Source organism: Marmota marmota, unplaced genomic scaffold, assembly GCF_001458135.2.
Source record: "Marmota marmota marmota unplaced genomic scaffold, marMar, whole genome shotgun sequence".
Lineage (NCBI taxonomy): Eukaryota > Metazoa > Chordata > Mammalia > Rodentia > Sciuridae > Marmota > Marmota marmota.
In genome coordinates, this window is record NW_026000196.1 from 11,210,452 (window position 1) to 11,224,026 (window position 13,575).

The window sequence follows — 13,575 nt, forward strand, 5'->3', positions numbered from 1 at the left end:
GGGGAGACAGAGGTGGGGTCAGGGAGGTTGGGAGGAGGAAGGGAGAGAGGACTTGCACATTTATACCACCAAGCTGCTGTGGCATCCCTCTCCAGAAGGTGAACCTGAGAGAAATACATGGCATCTATGATGTATGTACATTCCATGTATGTATTATATATCAAAATGCATTCTACTGTCATGTATGACTAAAAAAATAAATAAAAATTAAAAAAAAGAAATACATGGCATCTGAAAAGATGAGCAAAATGGTTCTGTTTAAGTAGCAACAATTTAGGAAGCTCTCATGCCATTAATGTCTACACAGGAAGGGCTGTTAGTAGTGAGAGCAATGCGGAATTCTCCAGAACTTCAGGGGCTTTTTAGGGCTCAGGTATATTTACCTTTGGTGCCACATCTCCCTAGAAAGGAGTGTTTTGAATGTCAGGATTTATGGTTTCTTGGATCTTACCCAGGACCATCCAGGAGCCCTTCTGGATTCATGAGTTCCTTCTGTTTCAGTTGGGCTGTCAGCTGCAGAGAATCCAGGTCAAACTAGCTTCAAAGCTAACAAGAGTTTACAGGTCATTGAAAAGTCTAGAGGTAGGTTGACACCTAGCAAAGAAAAAACCAGTAGCTCAGCATGGCACCAAGGACTGGATATTCTTTTTCTTCTCTTCTTCCAGGGCCCCTGCTACATCCTCAGGCTGACTCCCCATGTAGTCCTAAGATGGCTTCCAGGAACAAGTGGGGGAGGATGTTTGCTTTGCCCTTCTCCTTCATGTCCAGTAGGAGAGAAAGGTGATTTCTGTCCCCCAACCACAGAACCTAAATTCTAGACTTCACTGTGATTGGGTAAACTCAGGTCATGGACCCATTTCTGACCTAAGTATTACATTGAGGAGGTGAGGTTATGCCCATTTGTGAATCTTGGTTTCAACCCATCAGGGCCCATTCATGGAGTCGGAGCTGGGTTCTATCCCACTCAGAGTGTGGGACAGGGTGCTAAGTCAGCTAGCAGCACTCCTTCTACCTATGGTGACCTCTCAGATAAGGGATCATGTACCTTTGTTTGAACTGTTTTAAGTGACATACTTATGTGATAAACCATTCTCTTCCCCAAGAATTTATGAATATCTGGAGGATGTTCCCCTGATACTTAAAGGGTATGAAAAGAAAAATGGGCTCTAAGGGTGCAAATTTTGAACCAGACAAAATTGATTGGTTAACGCACAGGACTGGAGAGTCATAAGAGTCAGCTCAAGCTTTGGTTTAGAATTGTGGTGAGTGGGCCAAGGTGTGGAGCAGATGGGACTGGTCAAGTGAGAAGAGCAAGGGACACTCCTCAGTCAAAGCACTGCAGGTAAGTGACTCTGCTGGGAATTTTCCTGAAATCATTGTATATCTCCATTCATGGACCTCAGGCTAGTAGAAGATGGACATTCATTGAAAAGATTTATTAATGAGATATTTGGGTTGAATTCCAGTGTTGAGGTTCTATGACTAAATTTAGATATACTTATAAAAAGTAAGTTTCTACTTGAGACTACAGGGCTCTGTCTAGATGCCTCTTGAAAAGCACCAACTTTCACCAAAGATGAATGCTTGTAAAGGGTCAGACTCATGGCTGAGATGGACAAGGCTAGTTCATCTTAACAATGGAATTAGTTCATGCTCATAAACATATTAATATATACTTCCATGTATTGCATATAAATGACCATTCCATTTGGTAATACAAAACTAAAGAATCATAGTTAGGCAATTACTGGGATGTTGAGTGACATGTCTGAACCCTGGAATTCTCCAGTGACTGGTGAGAACTGGAGGCCTGAACTTCAAGGTGATTCCTGTGTCTCCTGCTAGTTTAGCTGGCCCTTGCCTGGCTCTCCAGAGTGCCTGTGAGGAACTCTTGGGAGAGGAGGATGCAGGAGGAGGTGATATTTGTTCTAAAAGCTTCCAAAGAAGCTGTTCTATAGAAAGAGCCTGGCTAAGGGTCTGCTCCTATCACTCATCACTCCCTTCTTTGAAAAAAAAAACACAAAAAAACAAAAAACTTGGGATTGAACCAAGGGCACTTAACTACTGAGCCACATCCCCATCCCTTTTTAAAAATATTATTTGGAGGCTGGGCCTCACTAAGTTGTTGAGGCTGGTCTTGAACTTGTGATACTCCTGCCTTAGCCTCCTGAGTTGCTGGAATTACTAGTGTGCACCACCATGCCCAGCCCTCCGTGTTTTCTGGATGTCTCTCTGCATCTTTTCTTTCATCTATCTTACCACTCAATTGGGGAATGTCCTGAAAGCTATGTGAGTAGCATTTATAATAATAATTGTCAAAGTCCTTTTTCTGGACAGAAAAAGACATTTGAAGTTGGGCCTGTGCAGAAGAGAGCTGGCAGGGGCCAAGTGTGACACAAACATGGTAAGTAGGGGAACACTGAGAGGCAGAACCCCAGGGGAAGCTGGAACAGGGAGCCCAGGGTGAAGGGCTGGGTATGGAGGCACTAGCTACGGCAGAGGCCATGTGTAAGACAGACTCTCAGTGACTGGACTGGAGGCAGATGCTAGAACAACCCTAAAGTGGCAGGGTCATTGTGCAGGGTATTTGCAGCCTAGCTGGGGCATTCTGGACAGGGGACACTCGGTGCTGCCTGGAAAGTCTTTGATTATGTCCAAAGGAACTAGAGGCCCTGGGGGCCTGTGTGGGAGTCAGGAATGGACATCTCCAGCCACTTTCTCGCTGATGGGCTGCATGATTTAATGCAGAAAGATGCTTCCCCTTATGAACTCAGTTTGTTGGGACAAACAGAGTGAGACAGTTGGTAGTAATTACAAATTGTATGTTTCCCCCAGAGAGTTAATTGTTAACTCAAGGATAAACTGTTGATGGCTTTAGGTGTGACTTCCTACTGGGCTATTTGCATTTTATAATGCACTCCTAGGTGACCAACATTCCTAGAAAGTGCTAAAAGAATGGAGCTTTAATAGTGGTGTGTGTGTGTGGGTGTGTGTGTGTGGGGGGTGTTTGTTGAAAGCTCCTCAAATCTTAAATCTGTCCCTGCTACCTTGAAGGTTAAGGACTTTATGAATCCGGTGGAATGCTCGACTCCAGGAATAGCATGGTGAGACAGGCAGGAACTATTTTTAATATTTTGTAGTTGGGTTTGAGCTAATTGAACTGTCAGATAGCCAGTAAGTGTGATTGCCATTTAATGATATTTAGGATTTTGGATTCTAGGGGTGAAAAATAATTAGATGGGAGCCAGCTACATAGGTTATGTGATATCCCGAGACTTTTCCATTAAAAAAAAGCTGGCCCCTGTGCCTTTTTCCTCTCTCATTTCCCATCCCCTTCCTCTCAACAGGGCCCAACCCCTTCTCAGTAGCAAAACATCAGCTTCTTCAGGCTGAGACTTGTCTGGCTGGTTAGCTGTTGGCATCTAGAGCCTGGAAGATAACAAATGCTCAACACATCATGGCTGAAGTTTGCTGTTATTATCTTTGTTTTGTAGATAAGACAATTGAGATTCAGAGCTAAGTTCACCACCTGGAGACTGGCCTGTTCAGATGGCTCCATGGTGTGTCGATGTGTCCTGTCAGCAACTTGGTGTGTCCTGTTCAGCTGACACCCAGGACTTTCTCTCTGGCATCTGAGGCAGATGGCCACAGGACAGGCAAAGCATGCTCTTTACCACTGAGCCAGGGGCCTATCAGGCTTCACTCTTCCTGCAGCTGACAGAGCTCCAGCCTGCCTCTCAGCTACATTCTGGCCACGGCTGCTGGACTTGGTAGTCTTTTAGAAGAATTTGTGAGGTTGAATACAAATTACCCACCTCTCTCACCTTGGTTTCTCAAGAATAAAGAATGAGCTGGGTGCGGTGGCACATGCCTATAATCCCAGTGGCTTGGGAGGCTGAGGCAGAAGGATTGTGAGTTCAAAGCCAGCCTCAGCAAAAGTGAGGTGCTAGGCAACTCAGTGAGACCCCATCTCCAAATCAAATACACACACACACACACACACACACACACGGCTGGGGATGTGCCTCAGTGGTTGAGTGCTCCTGGGTTCATACCTCTATACTTAAAAAAAAGTGAGCTGTCACTTTGAAGAAAACTGCTGACAGTACGTGTTGACAATCATAGCACTCTGGCTTTCTAGTGGAATGACAGTTTTGGAAAACCTATTTACCTTTGTAACCCTGATGGCTTCCCAATACTTAAGGACTTTTCTGATGAGAATGATAGTGATATTACTGAATGTGACTTTTTTTTTTGATACTGCTTAATGAAACATGTCAATGTCTGGAAGATTTGCATAACTCTGTGGACTAATATTTCCCAAATGCTTAATGAATGATGCCTTGAAAGCATGCATAGGTAAAAGATCTATTCAAAATGCAAAATAGACCAGTGAATTTTTATGGAACAGTATATAAAAAGCTCATTGGGATTCAACATTGTAAAGACCCTTTAGGAAACTACTACTGTTGGAGTTTTGGTATAGTAGCAAAGAAGAGTACCTAAAATTAAACTGCAAGTGTTATTAAAGTAATCTTTCTTTCTCTTCTATACATCTTTATATACTTCAGTCAAAACAATATAATAGCATTCAGATGCCAATGTGAGAATCCAACTGTCTTTCATCAAACCAGACATGAAAAAGTGTTGGAAAAATGAAAACAAAAAAAATTGCTTCTCTTCTCAATAAATTATTTGTTTTAGAAAATATAGTAATTTTTATTAAAATGTTATTTATGTCAACAAATACTAAGTTTAAAATTGTTATTTTTAAATGAGTTTACAACTTTTTAAAATTTCCTGGTTTTATTTTCTAACATAATGAATGTTGATGGGTGTAGCAAATGAAAGCAATAGCTCTTTGGGGTTCTAAATCATCATTATTTTTTTAGGAATATAAAGGGTACACCTTCCCATGCTCAAATTTTTTAAATTGCTGGTCTAGAATACACAAACAGGGACAGGGATTGTGGCTCAGAGATAGAGCACTGGCCTAGCACGGGTGGGACCTGGGTTCAATTCTCAGCACCATATAAAATAAAGGCATCGTGTTGTGTTCATCTACACCTAAAAAATAAGTATTAAAAAAAAGAGTTAAAATTTTTGAAAAAAAATAGAATATACAAACAAATTCTTCAAATCAACAAGAATAAGATAGGATCCCAATAGAAAAAAATAGACAAAGAATGAAAAGGCAATTTATACAAAAAGCAAACAGACATGAAGCTCAGTTGAATACAGTGATATCATTCATAGAATGATATGGTTCATAGAAAAACCAATGTAAATGTGACAATTTATTTTGTGGGTAGTGCCATGGATTGAATTCAGAGCTTCCAGTGTGCTGGGCATGTACTCTACCATTGAGCTACACTCCCAGCCCCAACATTTCTTTATAAGTTGACAAAATGTACAAAGCCAAATAATGACAAGAGTAGATGGGGCTTTAAGAATAGAGAAACCGGGCTGGGGATGTGGCTCAAGTGGTAGCGTGCTCGCCTGGCATGCGTGCAGCCCGAGTTCGATCCTCAGCACCACATACAAACAAAGATGTTGTGTCTGCCGAAAACTAAAAAAAAAAATAAATAAATAAATAAAAAAAATTCTCTCTCTCTCTCTCTCTCTCTCTCTCTCTTTAAAAAAATAGAGAAACCTCATGGGTTGCAAAGAGTGAGAAAAATAGTCATGTTGGAAAGCAATCTAGGAGTGATTGTTTCAATTATATATGCACAATCCTTAAGACATAGCAATCCCACTTTTGGCTACAACTACAACAAAATTGCCATACCCAAGGCATCTGATTGTGGACAGATGCTAATCTCAGCTGTTTATGGTGCAGGTAGCTAGAAGCCATCTGTGTGCCCACCACAGGAGATGCGTTGGAAGTATGTGGATGCACACAACTACCAGATGGATGCATGCTGTGGGGCTATCACAAAGAAGCTAAAATCAGAAACGAGAAAGAGCCCGTGTTCATTAGTTTTCTGTCACTGTGACAAAACACCTGAGAAAAACAATTTAAAGGAGGAAAGATTTAATTTGACTCAGGGTTTCAGATATTTCAGTCCACGGCCACTTTGGTTCCATTGCTATGGGCCGGTGATGAGGCAGAACATCATGGAGGGGAGCCTGTGGCAGGGCAGAGCTGGGAAGCAGAAAGAGAGGAGGAGAAAGATAAAAGGAGAGAGGGGGAAAAAAGAGCAAGAGAAAGAAAGAATGGGCCAGGAACAAAACAAACTCTGCAAAAGTACGTATTCCATGACCTACTTCCTCCAACTAGGCTCCACCTCCTCATATTTTTATTACCTCCCAACAGCACTGTTAGCAGGGACCATTTGGGGGGACATTTAAGATCCAAAGCATAAAAGAACTGAAGTGATCCATGACACCATATCATTTATGTAAATTAAAAATATACTAAAAGCAATTCATCCTTTTCAGGAACACAAAGACATAAAGATCTTCCTTGTATTAGTTTCCTAGGACTGATAGGAAACACCAGAGACCAAGTGGTTTAAAACAGGAGAAATTTATTCTCTCACAGCTCTAGAGGCCAAGCCCGAGATTAAGATATGAACATGGTCGGTACCTTCTGGAGTCTCTGAAGAAGAATCTGATCCATGCTTCTCTAGCTTCTGGTGGTTGCTGCTAATCCATGGTTCTTCTTGGTTTATAGAACACATCATTCCAATCTCTGCTTCCATCTTCCTTCTCTCTGTGTGTTTCTCTCTGAATATAAATTTCTCTCTTCTTATAAGGCCATCACCAATCACTGGATTTAGGGGCCACCCTAATACAGCATGAACAAATCATAACTTATTTTTTTTTAAGACACTATTGCCCTATTTCACAGATTCTGGGTATGCATGAACTTTTGGGGACACTATTCAACAAAATACAACAGACATATGAGAACAGTTGGCTATGTTGGGGGAGGGAAAAGGAATGGGAATGTGAGACGGAGGTATACAAGAATAAACAAGCAAATAGGGAACACAGGAACAAGAGATGGTAGTCACAGCACCAACAGTGACTGCACACACACACTCAGCTCCACAAAAGGAACAATCAGTCTTGGCTCTAGATTCAGGAAAGCAACAGTAAACCAAACCAAAACAAAACCAGCAATGGGAGCCCAAACCGAAAGCGCTGTCACCTAAGGATTCTTCCTGCAATCTGGCCTTCATATGAGTTTGGAGCGAGAAGTCATGCTAATGAGGAGTTCCAGAAGATCCCAAGCAGAAAATTAAGTTCAAAGTCGTCATGATTTGGTCGTGCTTCCTGCCATTTGGCTTAAGTAAGTAAACACAGATAGCCTTTGAAGAAAAAACTTTTAACCAAAGCCTCAAAGAACTTTCTCCATCAAAGTTCCTCAAAAACCAAGAAAGGTGAAGCAGAACATCTCTGTTGGTCAGCTTTCTACTACAACAAATACCTGAGTCAATCAACTCCTTTGGAGGTTTCAGTCAATGATGGCCCCCTTGCTTTGGGCCTGTGGCAGCACATCATGGTAGAAGCATGTGGTAGAGCAAAGCTGCTTACCTCATGGAGGCAGGGAAGCAGAAATAGAGGAGAGAGGAGAAAGAGAGAGAGATGAACCAGGGTCCCAATATCCCTCTCAAGGGCTCACCCCTTGTGATCTAACTTCCTTTCACTAGGCCATACCTCTTCCAACACCTCCCAATGGGCTGGTGACCAAGCCTTCATTGGCCTTGGGGGACACTTGTCCCAGCATGGCGACGTGTAACTTCCACACAAGTAGAGGGAGAAAATGAAATAAGAAAAATTTCAATCCATGTGAAAAAAAGACAGCAAGGAGAAAAAGTGACCTAGGGTAAAAACAATTTACAGAAAACACAAAAGGTAAAAATTGATTCAAATATATGAGCATTCATAATAAACATGATCTAAACACATCACCCGAGACAGAGATTGTCAGAGGGATTTAATTCAGTTATATGCATTTTACCAGAAACATGAGGTCACAGAAACGTTGATAACATGTGGATGAAGAAAATTTTATTAGCAAGTAGTCCATGAATGTGCGTTCTTGGAATTGTATTTATGTAAGGCAAAATATGCTATAGGACAGAAAGGTTTACCAGGGTAAATTCAGAATGTAAGATTGAGTCAAATTAGAAATTGGTTAATATTATGCTTGACAATAAACAGGTTAAAGGAGGAAAAACAGGTTATCATTATAATAAATGTAGGAAAGTCACTCAATAAAATCTAGTATTTACTCATGATAAGTATTCTTTGCAAACTAGGAGTAGAATTTTTTTTTATCTGATAAATATAACTGCCAAAGTAATTCACAATTAACCTCTCACTTGCTAAGCCATTACAAACATTTATAAGAAGTAATGATGCTTGCAAGAGCAGGCTCTTTTAAACTTCATATTGTAATCTTAACCAAAACAATAAATTAAGTGAAAATAAGACATTATTACAGAGATTGTCATTGCTTGGATATGAATATCTATGTAGAAAATCTGAAAGATTTAGAGGCAAATTATTAAAATTATGAAGAATTCATGTTGATATAAAGTGAATCTACAATATAAAATTGCATTTCTCTGCAACCATTAGTATATGATTTAAGAAACACAACATTTACAATTATACTGAAGATAAGGTACTTGGGAAATAAATCTAAACACAGGAGTCCAAGACCTTAACAGATAAAGTATACAAAACCTCATTTAGATCTTTAAAAGGGACCCAAGTAAATGAAAAGATATATAATCTTTATAGACAGAATGGTCAAATGTCATAAAGGGATTGACATTCCCCAAATTGATCCTCAAAAAAATTGATCCTTTGGACGATCACAAAGTAGTTCTAAAATTTTTATGGAAGATTAAGGGGCTGAGCACAACTCCTTTCTAAACAACCACCATTTCTGAACAACAAACATTTCTAAACAACCACCCAGGAGGATGTTTACTGATACAAAGATTGAAGGTGAAGCTGTAGTAATTAATATATTGAGGGTCCTCTTGGATGGAGTCCTTGATCAGATTGTCCCTGAAAAAGCCATTTCCCTTTCCTTGGCTCTGTGGCAGGAAAGTTCTCTCCCAAAGCTCTGCCTCCAGATGGGGAGCATCACCCACAGCCTCCCCACTTGCCTGAAGCAGGTGGGAGTAAGATGCCAATCTCATTGGTGCCAGTGAGACTCGAATTCTCAGGGTCTGCTGAGGTGTAGCCTTGCATAGCATGAGCAAGGCCCTAGCATGGTGCACACACTCATAAATTCTCTGTGCTTTTTGAAATTTCCCCCCTTCAACTTGGAGTGAAGGGACAGGTGGCATTGTAGGCCCTTCTCCTGTGGAGGTGGGTGGGCACCGCTATAGCCTTGCTCAATACCTCCAGAGAATCTCTCTCTTGCTGCTTTTTAAAGTCATGGAGGTGATGACCATCCCATGCTGCAGAATTACTGTGTCCCCTGCATGTGTAATCTACTGCATAACTTTGTAATGGGGGCACATGACACCTACTATTGTCCTTAGCCTCTGGGACCTTGGCCAAAACTGAAATGCTGAGACAGAAGGATGAGTCACATTTGATATCCTGTTACAGTGATCTCTAAAAATGGTTGGAATTGGGAGAAAGGATCCGATCAATTCCTACTTACTCTGTTCTTATCTGTTTCCTTCATGTGGGTGTTTTTGCTAATTCAGAATGATTATTTTTTTATTGGCTGTGACATCAAAGTACAGAGCTATCTGTGTGTTGTGTGTGGACTTCCTTCTTCATGTGAAGGTGATTGGTAGCTCCATCAAGAGGGGAGTAAAATGGGCAGAGAAGAAGACTCATACTGACACTCGTCTAGCAGGCTGGAGAAAAGGACAGAGTGAGTAGCCATCTGGAAGGAGCCTCCAGAACCCTGTGGAAACCCAAACGTGGTTGCTCTCAGTCACATTCGGGCATTTGCCAGGGGCTCTAGGGTGCAGGGGGAGGGTTCTTTCAGGACATATGTCTATGTGACCGGAAGTTGAATTCATATGTTGTAAACAATACCTTCATCCCAACTCCCTTGATTTTCCTTCCATTTACAGAGGGTGTGTGGGTGTGTGTGTGTGTGTGTGTGTGTGTGTGTGTAGAACAGAGAAAATTCCAAGCCAACATGTTCTATTGCAATGCGGTAACCTGAAAGGTGCTTTCTAATAGTCCATTTGTTGACCAAAGGTTTATGGCAGATTTCTTGGGTGCCCCGGCTTATAGTGGTGAAAATAGTGGATGCCTCTCCTGCCTACCTGGCAATTACCTGTCATTGATATTAATCAAATAATCATACAATTTCAAGCCCTGCTCTGTTCTAGGAAGGAAAAGCAAGAGCAACATGAAAGAGGATATTAACTGTGGATGAGGGGCTTTCCTGAGAGACTGGCATTTGAGCTGGGAATTGAAAGGAGAGCAGGGATTATGAGGCTAAGGGAAGATGAGGTGGAGGTGAGAAAAAGCCAGCCTGATGATGGAATGTCAGGATGAAACACTCCGTTGTGGCATCCCGATGGAGGTAAATGCAATTTTCTGGGGTATTGTTGCAAAACTCCTGCAACATAGACATCAGGAGGTCCAGGACTTCCAGCAAATGACCCTCTAATTTGTAGTTAGACTTATGAAGTGAACCTTCCTCCTCTGTTATTGACTTTTCTTTTTCTGTAGACAAAGGCATTTCTGATGTTATGTGAAAACGTGGAATTCAAATGTGGTAACTCTATGAATGTATAGGCTAGCTCACTCTGCTTGGAATAATGATTGGAAATATGGTGAGTGAAGTCAGGAAGGTAGTCAGGAGGTAAAGACAGGGGACTGAAAAGGAGAAAAGACCTCCCCAAACCAGACTTGAGGTCTGAGAGAGATTAAAAATACTGGTATGATATCAGGAGGCATGAACCACCACGATAATGACGTCAACTCAACAGCTCATTCACTTTGTTACAGGAGACCAAGAAGAGATAGGGTAAGAGGAGAGGTTAAAAAAAAAAAAAAGAAATCTAATACTTGGATGCAACAAACAAACAAAACCAAAGACAAAAACAATTTGTCCAAATGCCAAGTTGGTAGGACATGTAAGAGCCCAACAATGTGGTGAAGAGCAAATCCCAAACCTCAGTGAGCACCCCCTAGGATGAGACATCAGGGAGCCAAGGTGACCCAAGGCAGTACTTCAGACATAGATGCTTGAAACAGGGGTGGAAGAGTTCTGTGCTATATGTAGCTCCTGCTACTCTGGTACCCTTGGAGTGAGATCTTTGGCAACAAGTTCCTTGGAGGCAGACAAGTATGGTTAAAATCCTTTGAGATGGGAGAAGAGATAGCCATGAATGAAAGACACAATGTCCATGTGAGGGGCTCACATGCCCAAGAGGGATTCACCGCCATTGCAATCTCTTTTTCAGGAACGATGGAGGAGGGGAACCATAGAGGAATGGTCTGAGGATGCGATTAGTAATAGTTTAAGTTTAAGTTGCCTAAAGGTGAAATAATCATCATTAATAGGTATAACAAGTTTATTATTGCATGTGAGCAAAAAAATGTCATGGGGGCCACGTGGAACAATTACAGTATACCAATCATCAGATGAAATACCGTGTTTTGTATTTCCTATCAACTCTGAAAGGCATGATTCTATTGTCTGGTATTTTTATGCCTTTTCCCCTTTCTGCACTGCCCACTCCTCTTTCTTCAATCTTTGTGGGATGATTTTGGCTAGATTCTGTCAAAGAAAATGAGATCCATTTGGAGGAGATATCTGAGTAGTTTGTGTTGGATTGTAAGGCTCTGGATGGAGGTTGGGGTGAAATATTTGCCTGGAAGAGCTGGAAATAGTATTTTCTGAAAGCTAAATTCAAAAAGGGAGAAAAGGTCAGATGCCATAAAGGTAGATCCAGGAAGGAAACGAGGTATAAGGTGGGTGTATTTGTCTATTTTCAGTTGTTGTAACAAAATACCTGACCTTGGGTGTATTTAGCTTACAGCTCGGGAGGTCCAAGAGCATGTTCTGGTGAGGGCCCCCTTGACTACATCACATCATGGCAGATGGCTTCACGGCAAGAGGGAGAGATCACACGGGTAGATTGGAAGCCAGAGAGCTTCAGGGGTCAGGTTCCCTCTTTTATAACAACCCACTCTCATAGGGACTCAGTCCCTGAGGTCATTATGGATTCCTGTAATTAGGTTGTTGGGCTGCAGTGCCCCCCACAGCAACCTAATTACATTGTGCTAAAAGTTTCACCTCTGAAAGATTCCACCATCTCCCAGCATTGCCAAACAGAGGACCAGGCTTCCAATACATGATTCTGTGGGGAATACTCTTAAATCATGCTCAGACCCTAGCAGTGGGTAAAAGTAAAATGTTTGGGAAAGTGGAAGAAGGGGAAGGGAGAAAGAGAGAAAGGCTGAAGTGAGTGGCAGGTGCAGAATAGAGAGTCTCTATGCAACAGCTTGGGCACTTGGAGGCAATGGCAGGGACATCCACAGTTACTCTGTTCTTGGGGCAGTGGTGACTGGGCAGGAGGGTTGTACTTGGGTACTGGAGTGTCCTGATCCAACTTTCCAGGAGTGGGGAGCCTGTTTGGAGAGTCCTGCTCAGGAAGGTAACTTAAGAAGAATCCAGAGCATTTCTGGATAATTTACACGTGAACTTTTGGAGACAACACAAGGTCTGTTCACCATTCAATTAGAATAGCAGAGGATGACTGCCTAAGAGCAAACCTTCCTGGGTACTTTCTTGCCTACCTCACCCAGCTGGGCACTGTGCTGAGTGTTTCTTGCATGTTGACCTTGTCAGATGGCAGCTGTCTTTTTGTTTTATTATTACAGTTAGTTGATGAAACTGAGATGACAGGAGGATGAAAGTCACAGCCAAACTCATTTAGTGACTCGTGGCTGAGGTGGGTGTTGAGGCCATGTTGCCTCACCCTGACTCCTTGGACCTGGAATGCTGAGGCCACAGGGTGTCCATGCTGGAAAAGGCACCTGAGGTTGGTTCTCTCTGCACAAGCTCTGTTCACAAAGGAGACAGCCACGGCTGTCAGGGTAATACCTGCTATGTCAAGGAAATACCTGGCTTTCCTCAAAGTTTACCAACCAAAGCAAGCATCAGAGCTAGGATTGGGAAGCCCTGCATTCTGCTCTTTCCCTCTCCTTTGGGTGCTGAGGAATTTTGGCTTCTTGCCCTAGTCCCACTATGACAGAGGAGTAACCCTCAGGCTCTCCATTTCCTCTAGTTAAATTGGAGCCCTTGGGCTTCCTGGCTCCTGGGCTCAGGTGGTATTATTATCAGGATTAATTACATGGCTGGAGAGGAGGCCAAGTCTTTTCCTTAGGATACAAGGCCATGTAAAACGCTATTAACATTATTATTTTTTCCCTCCTCTCGCCATGCACAAAAGTTAACTCAAAGTGGATCAAGGAGCTAGATATCAAATCAGAGACTCTGCGTCTGATAGAAGAAAAAGTTGGCTCCGATCTACATATTGTGGGGTCGGGCTCCAAATTCCTTAATAGGACACCCATAGCACAAGAGTTAATAACAAGAATCAACAAATGAGACTTACTTAAACT